Source organism: Mus caroli, chromosome 18 (genome assembly GCF_900094665.2).
Source record: "Mus caroli chromosome 18, CAROLI_EIJ_v1.1, whole genome shotgun sequence".
NCBI lineage: Eukaryota > Metazoa > Chordata > Mammalia > Rodentia > Muridae > Mus > Mus caroli.
In genome coordinates, this window is record NC_034587.1 from 64652757 (window position 1) to 64673635 (window position 20879).

A 20879-nucleotide genomic window follows, 5' to 3' on the forward strand; every position below is an offset into this window, starting at 1 on the left:
TCCATCTTTTTAACTGGGACCAAGTAGAAGGAAAATTCAATGAAGCTTCCAAGGGAACTGCAAGGGACAGGTTCAGTAACACGGTGTTGGCATGGACCGGAAAGGAGACTTTAACGCCACGAGGAAGGCATAGTATTGGCACATGAGCTTCACCTATTGGCAGCACCAGCATTTATTCACACCATACAAATGAGTCAATACCTCCTTTGTGGCAAGAGGGACAAGGTGACAGATATCTGGGGCTACAGTAGGGTGCTGTGGTAGTTTTCCATTTCTTTGATGACAAAGTTGAGAAAATCAGTTGGAAAGGAGGTTATTTTTACCTCCAGGGTTCAGAGATTCAGGTCCAGTTGCCTCATGTGTTGCTTTTTGCCTTGCTGGCACAGTGTACCACATGGTAGCATGTGGTAGCGGTGGCCTGGAAGCAAAGAGCAGTGGTTCTCAACTTCCTAACTCTGTGCCCCTTCAACACAGTTTCTCTTGTGGTGGTGAAACTCCAACTGTAAAATTATTCCATGGCTACTTCGTAACTGTAATTTTGCTACTGTCACACATTGTAATATAAATATTTGATATGCAGGATATCTGATATGTGACACCCCAGAGGGATCTGGACCCACAGGCTAAGAACCATTGGCAGAGAGTGATTAGAAGAGGCCAAGGGCTCAATATCCCTTTCAGGGAGGCCAGAAGATGGCACTGGATCCTCCCTGGGAACAGAGGTGCAGGCTGTTGTGAACCTCGGTGTGGTGTGGGTGCTGGGAACTGAACTCAGGTCCTCGGTAAGGACAGTGAGTGCTCTAACCACTGAGCAATCTCCCCAGCCCCCAGTGTTTTTAACTCCTATCGATAACTGTCATCTTCTTATACTTTGGAACATCATCTAAATCAAATCAAGTCGCATGTATTCTGTTTTTGACCCATCTTCTGTGAGCCAAGTAAATATTTGGGACATTTATCCGCGTTGTGTCTATCAGTGGCTCTGGATTAAGCTGCACTTAATCCTTGATTATATGAAAGTGCCTAAACCTACTTATCCTTCATGTACTTAGGACAGTGGGTCGTTTTCAGGTTTCCTTTTGCATTTTAACAAACTGACTGGTAAAAAGTTCCTTGCTTTTGTCTTTTCTTGGTCCTTTGCATTCGCTTCTCTTGAACTACCCTGAAGGAGGAGCTGTCTGGTAAGTACATTCTAATACATTTATTTAACATTTAAAAGGGCAGGTTTTCTGATGTGGTGGGTCCTTGGGAGGGCTAGTCAGAAACTGACCAATGCAGATGTGGATGCCTGGAGCCAACCATCAGACTAAGCTCAGGGACCCTGGTAAGGGAGACGGCAGAAGGACTAGAGCAGAGGGGGATTGCAACCCCATTGGAAGAATAACATTGGCTGGCCTGACCACCCAGCCCTCCCAGAGACTAGACCACCAACCAAAGAGTGTACCTGGAGGGACTTCAGATATGTATGTAACAGAGGATGGCCTTGCCAGACAGCAATGGAGGGGGAGGCCCTTGGGAGGTTTGATGCCCCACTGTAGGGGGCTGCTGGAGGGGTGGGGTGGGAGAGGGTGGGTGGGTGGGGGAGCACCCTTATATAGGCAAAGGGGAGGGAGGAGGGGGGATGTAGGATGGGGGAGTTAGTGGAGGGGTAACTGGGCAGTGGGATATCGTTTGAGATGTAAACGAATGGAATGGTTAATTAAAATAAAACAAAATAAAATAAAAAATTAAACACACACACTCACATAAAAGAAAGGTCAGGTTTTGAAAAGTTATCTATTTTAGTGAGCACTTTTGTTTTTCACGAGTTCCATGAACGTTGGGCATGTTTTCACATGCTTATTGGCCATTTGGAACTCTTTACTGTTAAGCATCTGTTACAGTAGCTCGCCTTTTTTTTTTTTTTTTTTTTAAATCGGACACCCTCCCTTAAGGAGAACTATCCTTAGAGAGGCAGGCTCTATCCAGTCTTCAGCTAAGACAGGAGATAGACACACAGCGACTTAATTCTGTCATAATTTGATCAGAAAAGCAAAAGCTTTGTAAAAGATGTGGACTAGATTTACTGAGGGAGGTCGAGGCTGGCTGGTGGGATGAAGTTGGAAGTGAAGTTGGTTTGGTGGGGGGCATGCAGTGTGGAGCTACAAGGAAAGTCAAACCTGGGTTGCCTTTTGTCCATTTAACAGGAATCCAAGCCCCGCCCGGTCCCCCTTTACATTGCTCCTCTTTTAGCTGGGACCTGAGCGGCTGGGAGCCAGAACAGTGCCTGGTGGAGCAAGCTGCCTTGGTTGTTGCCTGGGATGAGCTCAACAAGGCTGGATGTAAAAGCTGCTGAAGGTAGGTGGCAGCATAGTATGCGGATTCGACACCCGGTGCTGATGGGGCCGGTTAGCAACGGTAACCTTTATCTTTGGGGACGGGGGCACATCACCAAATGTTTCACAGCCTCAACTTCATCATCTGTAGAGTGAAGAATGGCTCACTGTTTTTGTGAGGATTAAGTAAAAGCAATCTGTGAGAAACGCTCATCTCATGCTTCTCCATTGTGGCAGTTCACATGGAAACATGGGTCGCTGTGATGGCTGAGTAGAACTGAAGACTTAAGAAAAACTGAATGAAGATAATATTCCACTAGTGGAAAAGTTGCTGATAAATTAACTGCACATTTCAAAATATTCATCTCTCTGGTATCATAAAAGTATGAGCTGGGAATGGTGTGTGTGTGTGTGTTAAAAACTGTTACCCTTTTAATAATTTCCATCTCTGTTAAACCAAACCTGAAACTTGGGTTCATGTGTCTTGACGATCTGCCAGGAGGATAATTTCAGCGGAGGAGAACTCAACTCTCTAATTGTGTTGGCTGCAATAAAATTGGCAGTGGCAGCAATCTCCATCAAACATGGCTGGGTAGACCAGAGTCAGTGCTCATACTTCCGGAGAACCGATGACCTATTTATTGTCTGCATTCAGTGTAGGTCCTGTCCAGGAGTTTTGTAGAACTTGGAGGTCTTTCTTCAAGGGCAAAGGGTCATAGCTCCAGGAGAAAGGATCTACTCCACTGTCCAGTCCAGACCCTTTTCCCTAGAAGAGGGCACGATACCAGGGGAGTCCAGAGGATTCTTTTCAGCCTGGAGGAGGGGGCTCCCCAGACGTTTAACCCTTCCCACTAACTGTCCTATGGTCCTACTGTGTGCCCGAGAACAGAGGATCAAGTTCTGCTGCAGGCAGGCATTTACAGCCAGGGAAAAGCAGTAGATGCCCACCCACTCCTCAAACCTCCGGTGGCCTACCCTACCCGCAGCGAGCGCTTGTCTCACACCCCAGTTCCAAGCTCTTTACAGGGCTCAGGGTCCCGGGTGTGCTGCGACCTCCCCCTCTCTCCTCCTGGGAGCCCCGGACCCGCAGCCTGGGGGTGGGGTGTGTGCACCTGGGCGGGGCCGCATCCCCCGGCGGCGCCCCCCGCCCCCGCCGTCTGGCCGCACGCCGGGTCCTCGCCGCAGAGCCGGGGGAGGAGCGGCCGAGGCTGAGTTGAGACAGACCCGGCCTCTGCGCGGTGGCGGGACGCGGGGCCCCAGCCCGACAGCAACGGCGCTCTCCCTCCCTCCTTCCCGTCAGCCGGAGGGGATCCCCAGCGAGCCGGGGAGGAGCTGCGGCCGCCGCCAGACAGGCTGCAAGTCCCGAGAAGGCGAAAGGGGGGCGGGGAGCTCCGAGAGCCCGGTGGCAGGTCCCTCTTAAAGAGCTACGCCGCGCCGTGTCGCGCCACCCGGAGCGCAGCCCCTCCCCCGCAGCCCACAGGGCCGGTGGCCGAACTGCGCGGTGGGCGGTCCCGCTCGCCCATCCAGGGGCTGCGGCAGGTGAGTGCCGCCCGCCACGATCTCCGCGTCTGGCCGGAGTTCACCTCTGAGCTGGAGCGGGCGGGGGAGGGGTGGTGGGGGACGGGCTGGGATGTCCGCCAGACTGCGCGGGCGGCCAGTGCTCTCCCCGTCCCCGCGTCCCCGAGACCCACGCTCCAGGTCTGTGAGGTTGTGTTGCGGGTGGGCGCGGAGGGCTGCCTGGGCGCCTGCCCATCCTCCGAGAGAGCGTTGGCTGGCTGGAGTCTTGCCCACCGACCGGGACCCGGTGCTCTAGAGTGTCCCGCTGTAGTGGCTTCATCCTGCAGCACCCAGCGCCCGGGTGGGCTCAAGGGTGCTTGTCCCAAGCGGTGACACTTCTAGGCCTGCGTGCAAGCTACGGCAGTCTTGGGGGGCTGGAAGTCAGCAGCGAGAAGGCGGCGTGGGAGCGGCCCCAAGTCGGCACCGCAGGTTCCCCCTGCACCTTGCGCCCGGGCTCTCAGGCTCCAGGCTTCCCAGACCTCAGACCGTCTCCCCGGGTCCCCCCTCCCCGCCCCCCCGCGCTTTGACGTCGGCCGCGGGCTGCCCGGGGCTCTTGGCATTGGCTGGCAAAGTCGATTGTCTGGGGCGGCTGCTGTTACACTTAGGCTGGGTCTCCGGGCCGGGAGGAAGCAGGCGTGTGTTGAATTTCTCTTTGACCCTCACGGTGGAATAAACAGGAAGCGAAGAGCCGAAGGGCCCTGCACTTGCATTTGTTGTGGGCTCTGCGATCTACAGACTGAAGGAGGTTTCCCGGGACCCCTGCCCAGTGTGCCGTCTGGGCACGGCTGGGGGCGCGCCCTGTGAGTACGCTGCGGGGAGACAGCAGGCTCTCTGTGCGTTAACTAGCTGCGGCGCCACAGAGAGCATTTGCTTGCTTGTTTTTAAACTTTTTTTCTTTCTTCTTTCATTCTTTCTTTTCTTTTTTCTTTTTTTAAAAATTGGAGGGTTCTCGGTGAGCAGAGAGGATTTAGGACCACAGGGACGCATGGTGGGTGGGCGTCATTCCAAGAGCCCGCACCAGGCGCGTCTGTTCCGGGTTACCTGGAGAGGCATCTCCTTGGCCAGTCAGGACAGTGAGAAACTCGTTAAAACAAGCGGGACTTCCTAGCTTCTGCCCCAGCACGGGAGTGACTGCTGATTGTCAGTGGCTACATCAGTCAACATCATGTTTTGTTTTTCCACAGAGACTCTTAATGAGCTAGAACGGATTATTTTGATTGGCTTTTTCTTTTCCTCGGAGTTTGTTTCCTTTGTTTTGTTTCCTAATTATTATTATTATTTTTTTTTTTTTTGCCATCTTGACATCCCCGAACTCCTCACTAAAAGTTAGAGTTGATTATGACTGTGATATTTATTAGTGACCTTTTCTGCATTGTGGGGTATGAAGGGTAGAGATTGTGAACCCTACTGGGTCTTCAAAGTAGAGTTCTGAATTGGAGAGGTAGCTTTCAGTGGCTTTCCTAGCATGCTGAGACCCCTGGCTTTCCTTCCTAGCATCAGATACATAAAGTAAGGGGCTGGACTGGGCTAGTACTGCCAGGCCCACCTTAGAATAGCTCTTTTTATTGGTTTTTATTGGGTGACCCCAAACCTTAACCCTTGTCTGTATCTACCCTGGGCCTTCAGGACAGTGGATTGGATTTCATAGAAGGTTCTATGAAGTGAACACACACCAAGCGAGGGCCTCATTTTGTATGGAGGAAGTTACGGTCTTGCTCTATAGTTTAAATTCAGCATACTGGCATCATAAATCTGCCTTCCCACATTCTTTTTGGAATATAGAACATGTGTTCAGGAGAGAAACAGTACCAAACTTGAGTCATGATGTGGACAATCATGGGTCTGAATATTACCTGTATATGAATTTTCTTATTTGCTTTCTGCCATCCCAGTGACAGCTTAATTCTTTAACAGGTTAGCTTTTCAATGAACATAGAACACAGAGAAGAATTAGATAGAGCTGGAACCTGTAAATGCCACAGATTTACTGAATGGTAGGTACTGTTCTTGTTAAAACAGAAAACCTCTCTAGTTTCTTAGTTGTCATCTCTTACCCCTGGACGCGATCGCTGCCCTTTGTCCATGGCTCCAGTTCCTGTAAGTTTGCATTTGGGTTGGAAAGACTCTTGCCAGCAGGTATTTAAGGCCATCTCTTGAATCCTCCTGGGTGCTTGGTTTTCATGACCATGATCCTGCAGTGGAGTCTAGCCAGGGCCAGCTGCTTCTTACGGGATTTTGTGGCAATCTGTTGACACATCATTTCAGGTTCAACAGTTTTTTTTTTCCTCCACTCCTCTCCATTAGAATATATATATCCACAGACAAATGTTTATTCTCACGCCCCCAACGCCCCCCCCCCCCCCAACTTTGGATTGTTCCAAGAATAGTTCTCCTGTCAGGCATGTTTAGAGCAAGGACCTGTCTGCAGAGGTGTTTACAGTTTGGGGCTGTGCTGTAGTCTTGCTTGACTTAACAGCCTGGCAGAGAAGTCCTGTGGCTCATGGGTCACTTTTTTTTTTTTTTTTTTTTTTTTTTTTTTTTTTTTTTTTATCCGGGTTGTTGGAGTTGATTCCTAGCCTGGCAGGAACGCAGAGAGGGAAGGATGACTTCTGTGCCCCGTGGGTAGTTTCTGGCTGGCTGGCACGAAAAGACCCCAAACTCTGGATCCCAGTGCATGTCTTCCAGATTAAGTCAGTCACTTTATAGTGGTATCTAGGGTTGTCCTGTTATCATATAAAGCCAAAGGTCATAGGATTCTGGGGAGGAATACTTTCAAGTGTATAGACTAGTTAGATCTTTATAGAAATCCTGGTCATGTTTTCCCTCTTCTTCTGAATTTGGGCGTATGGAGCCTCTTTTAGGGTCAGAATTGACAGGGAATGCTCAGAAAGTGACAGTGGTGAAAGGAGCATAGCATTGTAACCTGGAAAATATCAGAGATTATTCAATGTTGTTCATGTGGACACATGTATTACATGTTAATGGTGGCAAACTTGCAGTGTCCCTCTCTTCCCCTCTCCTTTCTTGGTTCCCCCATCTCTCCTTGGCATGCTCATTTCTTGCTTCTTCAGCATTCCCTTTCGTAGAAAAATCTCCCAGAAGGCACTCTTTGTCTGATGTCAAAGTTACTTACCACCAACCTGGGCTGTTAGATGGGAAGTCCATCTTGACCTATGTTATGAGGGCCCACGAGAAGTGAACCATGAGTTTTAAAATAAGAAAATAGGGGCCTGGGAAGATGGCTCAGTCAGTAAGATGTTTGGTGTGCTAGTACAGGGACCTGAGTTAACGTCTCTGGTTCCTGTGTGGAAGCCAGTGCTGAAGGCAGAGAGTTGGACAGATACTTGGGACTTGCTAGCCAGCCAGTGTGGCTGAATCGGTGAACTCTAGATTCAGTGAGAGACCCTGACTCAAAACATACGGTGGAGAGAGACTGAAAAAAGACCTGATATTGATGCACATGCATATGTATACACACACACACACACACACACACACACACACACACACACACACTTCACCCAACACAAATAGGAATAGGAATCTGCATACTATTTGAATTTTATAACCCCAGCACCTGCCACTTTTTCGGCGGGGGGGGGGGGATGGTGTGTGTGCGCACGTGCTCATGTGTACATGTATGATGTACTACTTGTGTTCATGTTGGACAACAAGAGGAAACAAGCAACTGCCTGAACTGTTCCCAGATGTAGATATATTGGGTTCAAATTTCCAATTAATATTGAGTTTCTTCTGTTACAGGAAGACTGAGAATAATGTTTGTATTTGTTACATATCCATTTGATTTAAAGATAGTTTGCTTTTCTTTGAATTTCCACTAAAAATGGTTCTTTGACCTTTTTAGGCTTTTTTTTTTTTTTTTTTTGAGGACTTCTCTCTCCACCAAGCTTGTTTTCCAGTTAGGTCTTGGAAATTATGAAGGATGTAGCTGTAATTTCTCCCTTGATTGGCAGCCGAGAGCTTTCCTGGACAAAAATAAGGCTCTACTGTGCCAAATGGTTGACTTTTCTAGAATAAAAACTCTAAAGGGTCTGCAAAAAGTCTTCTGGTTAATATATTGGCATTCCCAGAAGCCACTAAAACCCTGCCAGCCTGCCAGCATTCACTTAATGAGGGTGCAGAATGTCTGGCTCAAATTCCCATGAGTGGAACGAGGTGGGGGCTAGATGTCCACACCCTTTATTAATTTTTAATGACTGTATTTTTGTTTTGCAGAATTTGCTTCAGTACCCCAGTAGCCTCACAGCTGACCCCCACATCACCCCCGGACCCATTCATTTACTTACTTGCTATAGGAAAACAGCGAAGTGCTTGAGATGGCCGGCAGATCACATGTGACTGCACGAGTTCTTTCGTTGCTGCCTTTTTTTTTTTTCTCTCTCTCTCTTTCTCTTTTCCTTAGTTTTTGGAAAAGGAAGAGAGAGAGAGAAAAAGAAACAGGAGAGATGACAACTTTTAAAGAAGAACGATATTTTGTTGTCTGCTGGGAAAAGAGACGCCTTTATGGAACTTTTAGGTTTGTCAGACAGTTTATATGACAGTGCAAGTTGGTGCCTGCCAAGCCCCAGACAGATTGTTAATGTTCCATGACAGGGATAAATAAATTACTGCTGTCTGCAACACGCTTGTGCTGCAAGCCCACTGAGCAGCCCAGCTGCCTGTGTGCTTTTCTTGGGGCCTGGTGGAAGTATAACTGCACAGAAGGCCTCAGCCTGCTGCCTACAGGACTGGACCTGGTTTAAAGGTGAAAAGGGTGTGTCTCACACTTTTATTTTGGGCTTTATGGTAGAATCCATTTACCAAATATATGTTCCCCACCTCCCTTATTATTTTTTTTTAACTAGATCCCCGGCCTCTGTCTCCATTTTGGTCTTCTTCTGGTCCATACCCACGTTTCCTCCTCCTGGGAAAGGGATACATTTGTATCTGCTAAGAGCCTGAGGTCTTCTACAGTGGAGCTCCGTTTACAGTGGTGTTCTCTGTGCAGTGGCTGAGTGTGTGCCGCCCGGGAGGGGGGCTGGGTGGCACTCCTTGGGCATAATGTACTTTCACCATGGCAGTTTGGCGACTCAGCTGGCAGAGTGACAGGTGTAATGGTTGCTCTAGTTAGTGGACACACTGCTCATATTACAAAGCCACCTCATCTGCGGAGCCCTGGCCAAGTGATTTGCAATTCTCCTTGCAGATAGGACTCTGGGCCTGGCTTATTAAGTGACATTAAGGTCAGGAATCGGGTGGGTGTGAGAAACATGTGTGTGCCCTTCGCCTCTCTGTTTCTAACTGCCCTGCAGCGACTCTTCAAAGCCTTCCTTGGAAAAGGAAATAACCCATCCCATCCCCTCTGGCTGGCCCTTCCTTTCATAGGGTGTGGTGGGGGACCCTTTGGTGTGTGTGGACTTCCTGCCCTTGGGGTTTGCAGAATGTTAGGCTTGCTGCCAACTGTGCTGGTTCCTGTGTGCTTGACGGCCACTTCTCTCCAGATATAGGCAGTTGCTGGGACAGGCACAACTCAGTATTGTTTTTATTGCCTGTGCCCCGGGGACTGGTAACCTGTGTGCAGAGTTAGGGCAGCCATTTCTGTAGTATAAGTTCACTGTCTAAGGCCAAAGCCAGAGGGCAGTTTTCTGAAGGGCTCTTTGAACCTGGTCAGACCTGCTTGGACCCTGGCACTTGGTCAGATTGCTATAGCAGGAATTTCACTTATGGGCATGTGTTCTCTGCTGGGTTCTCTTCTTAAGTGCTGTGCATCTATCTATAAGCGAATATAATCTCCAGAGCAGCTCTGTGACAGACACAGCTGAGTTGTATGGATGCAAGTCAAAAAATTATCCAATGTCATATAAAGCAGTGGAGTCCTGAACAGCTTGGGCCCACGGGGCTAAAAGATCTGTGGCTTTGACACTTTGGAAAAGGACTACCCAGGCAGGCATGCATTCGTCATCAGAGGCCATAAGAGTTGGAGAAGGAATGTCCCGCCATTTATCTGCTGGTCTCTGGGTAGGCCAATTGCAGTGGGATTCTCGATTGCTAGCATGCCCAGGGTCCTCCTGTCTGCTCCCCAACTTCCGTGTTTTCTTGGTAGCCTCTTGGTTCTGATTCTGCTCTCTGCTGCTGTCTGGGCTCTGGAGAGTGGCTCAGTTCTGAGAACAGGGTAAGCAGCAGCTTTGTGTTTGCTACATTGTAACTTCAGTTCCTTGACAGGAAGGCACAAGCCCCCTAGCGAGTATTTTTTTATACCCTTCAAAACTATGTACCTTCCTCTTTCCATAGTGGTCTGGAGGAACTTGACTGCCCACTTAGGGGTAAAACAGGCTCACAGAAGGGCAAGTGGGACTGAGGGGAGGCTGTTATGTAGAAGTGTCTATTTATGTAGAAGAATCATGGAGTACCATACTTTTCCCTTTGGCTTACATTTGAAGAAACTTGCATTGTAGATTCTGGACTGGGCACCACAGGGCATCAATCAATTAGCCACACACAGAGAGATGTGTATACACCCTGTAAATACTTAAGCTTACAAGGGATGTGCATATAAAATTGGGCCTGACTGAACAGCCCTTGCTGTGTTTGGAAGCATTCTCATGACCACGGAAAGGACAGGCGGGCTCTAAGCAGGCGTTTCCTTGGGTCTGGTGCATGAAATACATTTTGCATTTTCTTTAACTGTTCTGTCAATGTTTTCTATGGTATCTTCTGCACGTGAGATTCTCTCTTCTATCCTTTGTATTCTCTTGGTGATATTCATATCTATAATTCCTGATCTCTTTCCTAGGTTTTCTATCCCCAGGGTTGTCTTCCTTTGTGATTTCCTTATTGTTTCTTTTCCATTTTTAGATCCTGGATGGTTTTGTTCAGTTCTTTTACCTGTTTGGCTGTGTTTTCCTGTAATTCTTTAAGGGCTTCTAGCTGTTTACCTGTGTTCTCCTGTATTTCTTTAAGGGAGTTATTTATGTCCTTCTTAAAGTCCTCTATCATCATCATGAGAAGTGATTTTTAAATCAGAGTCTTGCTTTTCTGGTGTGTTGGAGTATCCAGGGCTCACTGTGGTGGGAAAATTGGGTTCTGATGATACCAAGTAGCCTTGGTTTCTGTTGCTTATGTTCTTGCCCTTGCCTCTCGCCATCTGATTATCTCTGGTGTTAGATGGTCTTGCTGTCTCTGACTGTGGCTTGTCCCTCCTGTGAGCCTGTGTGTCAGTACTCCTAGGAGACCGATTCTCTCCAGGATGAATTTGGGTATGGAGAGCTGTAGCACAGGGTCAGCTCTAGGATGCAGACAGAAACTGGAAGTATCCTGTCCTCAGCTGTTCTGTGGTTCCTGTGTCCTGATGGCTCTGGGCAGGCCCCTCTTGGGCCAGGAATTTGAGCAGAAGTGGTGGTCTTACTGTGCTCACAGGTGTGTCAGCTCTCCTGGGAAACCAGTTCTCTCCTGAAGGTTTTTGGTATGGAGAACAGCAAGGATCAGCTCTGGGTGTAGACCTTATTATAATTGTTAATTGCAAATGTAATGATGTTTTAAATATAAAGTTAATTTTACTTAGATAGATTAAGGGCACATTAACAGCCTAATAATTTATATTTGTCTATCTATTTACCTATCTATTATATATCTCAACTATCTATCTATCTATCTATCTATCTATCTATCTATCTATCTATCTATCATCTATCAGTCTTTCTATTATCTATATATCATCTATTAATCTATCATCTATCTATCACCTATCAATCTATCTTATCTATCAACTAACTGATCTATCTATCTATCTATCTATCTTATCTATCGTATATATATGTGAACAATTATAGGATTTCATGGAGGTAGACTGCTCTTGGCCTTTTCTTATTCTCTCTCTCTCTCTCTCTCTCTCTCTCTCTGTCTGTCTCTCAGCATGCACTTGGAGTAATGGTAAAGAAATGAAGGCCAGGAGAGGGCATGGATTCAACATCTGACTGCTGCCATAGCCATGCAGTACTTTATACAGTCAGTTGTCTTTGACCACTTTTTGAGAGCAATAGGTCTAGTGTGCTTGTGTCTCCCTCTAAGGATATAGACTTAAGATCTATCCATTGATGTGTGCTTCTCAGGGTTCAATGTTTGTGTCCTCTGCCAAGACATCATGTTCTTCATACTTTTGTACTCAAGTGTTGGACAAAGGTCTCAACCCTTCCAGACCTGTATGCTCAACAATGCCTTGTCTCTCAAACTGCTCCTAAATCTTGAAAGAAATGAAAGTCATTTGAGTGGGTTCTACTTAATCAAAGTCAGCCTTCATCGAGAGGTTGGAACCTAGAGTGGCCGACTGTTTCAGTAGCTGAAGGATAGAGGATATGCAGGAAGACATCACTATCCCAGGGCTGATTGTAATTAGTGTGGTGTAGCTGTCTTCCTAGGCACCTGCACAGTGCAAAGCAGTCATCTGTTCTGTGGGTGTGTGCTGGGGCATGACTCAGTGTGCCCTGCTGCCTGGTAGACAGTGGGCAGGGTCCCTGGGACTGAGTAAGCAGTTTCTGTTTCATGTGAAGCCTTCACAGAAGTGTTCAAGAGAGTACAGACATGGTAAGGACAGACTGCAATCCAGCTAGAGTGACTGGCTGCTCCTGGAGGTACTCTGCCCCATCTGCCTGAGTGTTGGACCTTAGGGTGTGTTTTTCTGTGTGTCTGGAGGCTCAGTGAGTGCCAAATCCTTCCTGTGGTACATACTTATTCTCATGGGTACTGAGTGTGGTTGCTATTGTACATAGACAGTGTCCTGGCTAGTTTTAGGTGAACTTGACACAGGCTAGAGTCATTTGAATGGAGGGAACCGCAACTGAAAAAAAAATAGTTTTTTTTTTTTTTTTTTTTTTAAGTTAAGATCCAGCTGTAGGGCATCTTCTTATTTAGTGATTGATAGGGGAGGGCCCAGCCAATCGTGGATGGTGTCTTAAGCTGGTGGTCCTTGGTTCTATAAGAAAGCAGGCTCAGCAAGCCATAGGGAGCAAGCCATTAAGCAACACCCCTTTGTGGCCTCTGCATCAGCTCCTGCCTCCAGGTTCCTGCCTGGTTTGAGTTCCTGTCCTGACTTCCTTCAGTGATAGCTATGGGTGTGGAAGCATAAGCCAAGTAAACCCTTTCCTCCCTGAGTTGCTTTTGGTCATGGGGTCTCATCATAGCCTTAGTAAACGTAATCCCAACTAGTTATAATAGTAATTATAACTCTGTAGTTATAGTTAGCTTTGCATTAGTATATTTAATGCAGAAAAATTGTGTTATTTGTTTTTGATAAAGGTGAGAAATAAACTTAGGTGGAATTATTTAATAAGGCTTTCTGTGACTTGGTCTGCAATGCAATTTCTTATTTAATTGCCATAATAAAGCATATGTATCCCACTTTTAAAGACCTGGGTACACTTCGATCACTGAGGAATTGATCACTGTCTTGATGGATGAGGCTGTCTCTGCCTGAGCTGTTGAGGAAGCTGAGTTGTCACAGGGAGTTGAGCATTAAGCCCTGGGGTAGCTGCCCACAGTGCATGTGGAGGATTAGGCAGATCTGGGTCCCTGAGATCCCCATAGGTCCCACCACTGGGCTTTTCCTGCTGCATCTCTGACCATCCTCCTGACCATCCTCCTAGGGCTCTTGTCCTGCTTGGGCAAGCAAGGGCTTGGAGGTTTGATGACTCTAGGGAGTCTCTAGGCTCCGTGCCTTACTTTGTGGTTCTCCAACATATCCATTTGCCCGTTTCTTACATTTTGGAAGGACCAACTAAGATAGGGCGTGTGCAACCAGTTGGGAGAGGCTCATAACGTACACATTGCTTCCTAAATGGAAGCTATTAAGCCAAATATGAAGTGTTTGTGAAGTGCCCGCCCAGATCTGGAATGTGGTCAGAGGCCCAATTCCTGGTCTTTGGGGACTGAGAGACGAAGAAGTAAATGGAATATGGTATAAGAATTAGCTGGCAACTCAGGGCAGTTCCATGAGCCAGCTTATAATCAAGTCTAGTTTCAGAAAAGCACTGCACATGGATGAGAGCAAGGGCCAGAGCTGGTGTGCGCGGGTGCTTCCTCAGTCCGTCTTTCTTTCGCCATCTTCCCACATTTTTCTAGAACTCATATTCTGTCCAAGCACTAGGTTCCAAGAGTCCCCAAAGGATAGAAGACAGATGCGCACACTGTAGTGACAGCCCCACTACAGGAGAAAGGGAGGCTTTGGATAATGCCAGGAGACCTTAAGAGGGGCTAAAGGTTGTGCTCCGACTGTCCCTCTTCACTGTCTCCCACCACCCTGTTCACATGTTGAAGTATAATCCGCAGTGTGATAGTATTGAAAGCCAGAACTTTTATGACAGTGGTCCTTAACCTTCCTAATGCTGTGACCCTTTAATATAGTTCCTTGTGTTGTGGTGACCCCCCAACCATAAAATTATTTTTGTTGCTACTTCCTAACTGTAACTTTGCTTCTGTTATGACTTGTAAAGTAAATATCTGACATGCAGGGTATCTGTTAGGCGACCCCTGTGAAGAAGTCATTCGATCCACAAATGGTTGTGATCCACACAGGTTGAGAACCATTGCGTTAGGAGGTCATTAGGCCAGCAATGGGGAAGTGCAGTAAGAAAGAACTAATGCACAGGCCAGGAATCTGTGGCTTGATGTAGGGAAAGGGTAATGTATATGGGTGTCTCATGTGGACTTCATAAACATATGTCAGTGCTTACAGCTCCTGAAATGTAAGAGTTGAAGTTTAAATTATTCAAATTATTATTTTTTTAAAGATTTATTTATTTATTACATATGAGTACACTGTCGCTGTCTTCAGACACACCAGAAGAGGGCATCAGATCCTATTATAGATGGTTGTGAGCCACCATGTGATTGCTGGGAATTGAACTTGGGACCTCTGGAAGAGTAGTCAGTGCTCTTAACTGCTGAGCCAGCCCCAATTATTTAATTTATTAAGTTTTGTTTTTCCTTTGAGGCTCTGGAAAACAAAGTCATGGTCTCTACGAAGCTCCATAAGCACTGAGCTACACCCCCAGCTCCCATGTCTGTTACTTTTATGTGCCAACAACTCAAAATCATGTTTCATTGTTTTGCCACATGGACACTTAAGGCCCCCCTTCCCAAGTTTTGTTTAGAGGGACACAAGGTGACCACAGCTTAGGCAACATGAAAGGCTAGTGCTTTGTTGACCCAAGGAAATAGTCATCAAAATATCGGGATTATTTACCTGTGCTTGGAGCACTGACCCTGTTTTAGCTTGTAAGAATGGGGTGTTTTAGGGTGTACATTCGGTCCATATGTTCAATGTGCAAGGAGCATAGAGAGATGTTTCTTTCACTGGCTTTATGGAATATGCCTCATGGGAAAGATGCAAGGGAATGAGACATTTGTGGGTATTCACGCTCAAGACAAGTGTGGTGGGAGTCAGTCTAGCATTGGGGATGTTAAAGGGGCAAAATCTTCCTGGGATAGGCCAGGCATGGAGGGGTCCATGCAGGTTTTAGAGTTGATAAACACCACAGGTGAAAGATGGGCCAATTCTCAAAGGCCCACAGGGTGAGGAATTTTGTTGAAGACTAACCAAGGACAAGGGGCATATGTTCAGTGAACATCAACCATAGCTGGCAGGTTCATATGTGTCATGGTGCAGGGCCACAGAAATACAGGAATGGCTCTGATGTGGCTCTTCCAATCGCCCCCCTACCCCCAAAAAACCACATCAAGACTGACAAAAAAAAAAAAAAAGAGCCTGTTGTATATCCACCGTGCTGGCTGGCTTTCTGGACCGTGGCAAACTTCTGTGATAACTGGTCCACAAAGAGAAAAGAATCATTTTGGCCCCGGGGCTTTGGACATTCTAGTCTCATTGGTTTGGGGCCTGGTGGAGAAGCAGAGCATCATGGGAAGGGATCATGTGGTAGAACAAAGCAGCTCATGTCATAACCAGAGCGTGCAGGCAAAGAAGAAAACGTGCTCTGACCATTGCCTTCGAGGGAAAGCCCGCCAAGACCTAAAGACATCCATGTGCAGAGTGCACCTCCCACTGTGTTCCGGTCCTGCGGCCCTGAAGACCAAGCCTTTGGAATAGACATTTGCTGTGGAAGTTACTTTGGTCCTACCTCCGTATTCCCACTATGAGCTGAGACTATGACAACTGTGGTTGTTTAAGACTGTCTATTTGTTCACATTTTCTAAAATTATTAAATTTCATACCCCATACAGTTCACACAAGGAAGCCAGATCGATCACTTTCATGTGGGGAATAATCACACTTTCTATTTGCAAAACATTCGTAACTTTTAGAAGCTTTTCACAGACAACATCTAATTTTGTGTTCTTTGGCTTTATGGAACAAAATAATTCATGAAGTGCATATAGAAGTGTAATTAATAGATTCATTCCTTCTACAGTGTACCTTTTAGCTGAGAGTAGAATTCAGGGTGTTTTTTTAAATTTTATTTTAATGTGCAAAACCATATTGGAAGGTAATCTCTTGTTACTGTCCAAGCTACACAACAGGCTGTGTCCTGAGGGCCATCAAGTCTGAGGAACTGCAGTTGGTGGCAGAGCAGACACATAGTCTATGCAATTTTGAGAGGCCAGGAGGGTAAAAACACCAGACATTGGATTTGAAAGTATACGTGGTTAAACCAGTGTGAGCAAAGGAAACAGATTGTGAGGCCCTCTCCAGGATGCCCATCGGACCAGAGCTGCCTCTCCAGGATGCCCATCAGGGACAGAGACATCCCTGGGGCAGGTATGAGTCAGGGCCACTGAGTGAACTCCCCTTTCCTTTCTACATTAAACAAGAGCTTTCTGGGTGCGGGGTGTTGGTAGCTCTTTAAAGGGCCTCAGAAAACTGTAGGACAAACATGAGTTCCTGCTGTTGCTGGCTGTGAAGTGGGAGCTGGGCAGCAACACCCCCTTTCTTGGGTTTGCTTCCCACTGACTTCCGTCCACAGTCTAGCCTCTTCCCCCGACCACCCCCAATTCCCTAACATATTTCTGGCTTCTGACTGGGTACAGCATGTTCAGCTGTGGAGATACAAGTTGCCTTCAGCTCTGTTTCTCCCCTTTTGACAAAAACTGCTTCTGTTCTCTGTCCCTGCTGCCTGCTGTGTGGCCCCCGGTCCCTGGTCCAGGCCTGGAAGAGTTTGCACTGCTAGCTGCTGCTGCATCTCCCCCCCCCCCATCCTGCTGTGTATGATGCCCTTTTTCTCACTGACTGCTGTTGCCAAGTATCCCAAGGCCCTTCCTGGGCTGCAAGTGTAAGCCTCTCACACTGCTGTTTTGCAGCCACGGTTTTCTGTGCTTTCCCCTGAAGCCCCAGGAGTTGTCACCTCTGGTGAATGTGTTCCTGCAACTGCACGAAGCTGCTGCTGAAGGTTTCAGTGTCGGGAGGGTTACAGCAGACTCCATCCTGTCTCTCATGCTGATAATAAAGTCCGAAGGCTGGCCTGTATGCTGGCTTTCCTCGGGTCAGTCCCTCCTTGTTTCCAAGGAGAAGAGCAATGACAGGTTCTTCTGCTGAAAGCGCTTGAGGTCACTGGTCAATAGTTTAGGTGGCAAATGAAGTACTTTCTGATTGCTGGTAATTAGTTTGTGTGATCAATACGTACTGAGTAACTTCTGCAGAGGGCTTTTCTCGTAGTTACCCATAGAGAGTTTGGTGTAGGGCTTGTAATAAAAAAGAGGGGGTGGGGGAGACTCCCCTGATGAAGGGGTCTGCCCTGCAGGACGCTGCAGATGAAATGCACTCTTTGCATTTGCGTAGAAGCTGGGTATGGGTTGTCTTAATAGAGAACTTGTTATTTTGTTACTCTTTAAATATACTGCCCATGACCGTGATCGGAAGACATGACAGCAACTGTGATCTGCAAGACTCACTTTCTTGTTTACCGTTGCTAGGATATGGTAAGACATCAAGGGGGCATTTCTTCTTGCTCCTGGAGGTGCTAGAGAAGGATGTCTCATTAAAGCCAGGAAAGAATTTAAGAACTACTCTTGAAAGCGGGCTGGAGAGTTTAGCACCCTCTTTCTAGAAGCATATTCCTTCAAGGACCTGGTTGTCACTTTTGAGTGTCTAGGCAAAGCGACCTTTGGGTATTGGGTCTCTGTCGGCAGCATGGCAGGCCAGTGAACCCTGCCTGTGAGGTATCAGTGTCAGGAGGAGACAGGGGCTCCACTTTATTCGTGTGTGGAGATATTTCTAGACGGAGGCAGAGTCCTTTCTTTGTAACTTGGAGTGGTTATGTTTTACATAAGCCTGATTTTCAGGCTCAGAGCTCTTACCTCGGTATGCTTGCTGGGTAGTTTCATTTCCAAGTATCTCAGCCAGTGGGTACAAAAATGAACTGGAGTGGGGTGTGGCTCAGAGGTAATGCACTTGCCACAAATGAACAAGGCCTGAAATCTGGTCCGCAGCACCACAGAAGAAGGAAGAAAGGAAAGAGGGAAGAAAGAAGGTAGTAGGGAAGGGAAGGGAAGGGAAGGGAAGGGAAGGGAAGGGAAGGGAAGGGAAGGGAAGGAAGACACAAAAATTATTCTCACTTCAAGCCGGATGGAGGATCCTTTTGACCTCTCTCCTGTCCATCATTGTCCCATGGAGTCCCTGTGTGTTCTCTAATGTCCCCTTGTCTTGTCCCCGCTGTCCTTTGATTTCTCACTGTCTCATTGTGATCACTGGCAATTCCACCTGCCCAGTGATTCAGGCTTCACATTTGACATCTCTAATCCCCTGAAGTTCAGTCTTTGAATAAATCCAGTTTTCACAGCATATACCCCGTGTGTGCCCCACCAGGGAGCCTGGCTGCCTCCCTTCAAAGTTCCTTACAAGTAGTTCCTATCCCAGGGCCTCTGTGGTTTCCCTGCCTGAAACCTTGATATATCCATATTCCTGGCCTTCAGCCAGGTGTCCTGCCTTGGTGAGGTGGCCTCTCAACCGTGGTTTTTCCTATCTATGGCATCCTGTGATGGAATGCTGGCGGTTACCTCTTCCTAGAAAGCCCTTGAACGCAGACAGATCACTGCCCTGTCTGTTGTCCAGCAGTAATTCAGTATTGCTAGTTACATGAACAAGAGAGAGCATGGGAGTTAGGAGCCCTTGCTTGGTAGGAGCACAGAGAAGGTCCTCAAGACTCCCAGGGCTTGGCGAAGCTCTGGTGCTGAGGTAGAGCCCTTCATGGACTCCTGTCTGTCTGTTGATGCCTAGGTGGCTGTCAGGGGTGAGTACATGGCTGTCTCACCTCTGTCACTGTGTGGTAGGTCAGGCCTCAATGCAAACAGTAGGTTCTAATGGAAGGGGTAAAGTACAGCTGCAGAGGTGACAGCGACAGACTTGGGGACACGCCATTCAGTGCTCTCACCCCTGCTTCCTACGGCTAGGTTTAGACTTACATTATTTTTCCATCCGGGGTTGGAATTGAACTTGGGACTTCATCCACGCTACGAAGCCCTCTTCCACTGAGCTCCACTCCCAATCCCTACATTTAATTCTTACTTTCCATTTTCCTCCTCAAAGTAAACGACTTTCTAGAGGTCAGAAGAAGCAACTCCTCTCTAGATCGACGCTTGCCTTCCTTTTCTACTCTCTCAGACGTAAATCTCTGTCATCAATTATGGGCGAGTTAAATAGAGCAAATCCATCAAGTCCTGGAATATAATTATATTTATGAATGTTCTAGAAATCACCTTATAGAGGTATTTTTTTTTTCTATAGACATCCTCTGTTGGCAGGAAGAGTTCAAAGTGGAGATGGTTAAGGTGTATGAATCTTTGTTTTTCTATCTTTTCAAAACAGACTAAGCCTTTGATTATTTCCTGGATTTCTGACTCACTTTCTAAGTGCGCTGTGCTTGTGTTCTGGTATGACAGGTCATTTCCTGAGTTTGTTTGTTTGTTTGTTTGTTTATTTATTTATTGTGTTGTCTTTGGTTTAAAAATCAACAGAGAGACTGTGAAAGTCAACAACATAGCAGGACAAGGGGAAGAGGGCCCGAGAAGGACGAGTTCTAAGGAGCCTCGGATTCGAGCCACTGACGGGTTTTCCAGCCCACGTGTACAAGACCATAGTGCTAGCCAGGCTTCCCGAGGAGAAAAGTGACCACGGACGAGGTGATTTCTTGGTCTGTTCACGCAGGAGACAGTCTTGCTTAGAGCAGAGAAGGTGCACATGCGGCTAAGCTGTCCTTCCCTTTGCTGAGAGTCTGGTTTCAGTCATACCTCTTCACCCCCAATCCACACACCCAGAACTCACATGATATGTACTCACTGATAAGTGGATATTAGCCCAGAAACTTAGAATACCCAAGATACAAGATACAATCTGCAAAACACATGAAACTCAAGAAGAACGAAGACCAAAATGTGGACACTTTGCCCCTTCTTAGAATTGGGAACAAAACACCCATGGAAGGAGTTACAGAGACAAAGTTTGGAGCTGAGACGAAAGGATGGACCATCTAGAGACTGCCATACCCGGGGATCCTTCCCATAGTCAGCCTCCAAATGCTGACACCATTGCATACACTAGCAAGATTTTGCTGAAAGGACCCAGATATAGCTGTCTCTTGTGAGGCTATGCTGGGGCCTGGCAAACACAGAAGTGGATGCTCACAGTCAGCTATTGGATGGAACACAGGGCCCCCAATGGAGGAGCTAGAGAAAGTACCCAAGGAGCTAAAGGGGTCTGCAACCCTATAGGAGGAACAACAATATGAACTAACCAGTACCCCCCCTCCCCCGAGCGTGTTTCTAGTTGCATATGTATCAGAAGATGGCCTAGTCAGCCGTCATTGGAAAGAGAGGCCCATTGGTCTTGCAAACTTTATATGCCTCAATACAGGGGAATGCCAGGGCCAAGAAGTGAGAGTGGGTGGGTAGCAGGGTCGGGGGGGAGGGTATGGGGGACTTTTGGGATAGCATTGGAAATGTAAATGAAGAAAATACCTAATTAAAAAAAATCATTAAAAAAAAAAAAGAATCACAGACTGGGCAGTT

At 47.2% G+C, this 20879-nt stretch overlaps 1 protein-coding gene across 9 annotated transcripts in view; it reads left to right on the forward strand.

Moving 5' to 3' along the window:
* The first annotated feature begins 3553 nt into the window (after positions 1-3553).
* Positions 3554-20879, forward strand: part of Ldlrad4 (low density lipoprotein receptor class A domain containing 4) — a 318866-nt gene continuing 301540 nt past the window's right edge. For 3 of the 9 annotated variants that reach the window (XM_029472280.1, XM_029472275.1, XM_029472269.1), the window contains exon 1: positions 4486-4672. The gene's annotated coding sequence lies outside the window, so the exon portion shown is untranslated. Of the gene's footprint in view, positions 3855-3955; positions 4014-4485; positions 4673-5786; positions 5867-18736; positions 19995-20879 lie in introns of those variants that run through there. The other 6 variants (XM_029472271.1, XM_029472276.1, XM_029472273.1 and 3 more) reach the window with 5 other exon arrangements.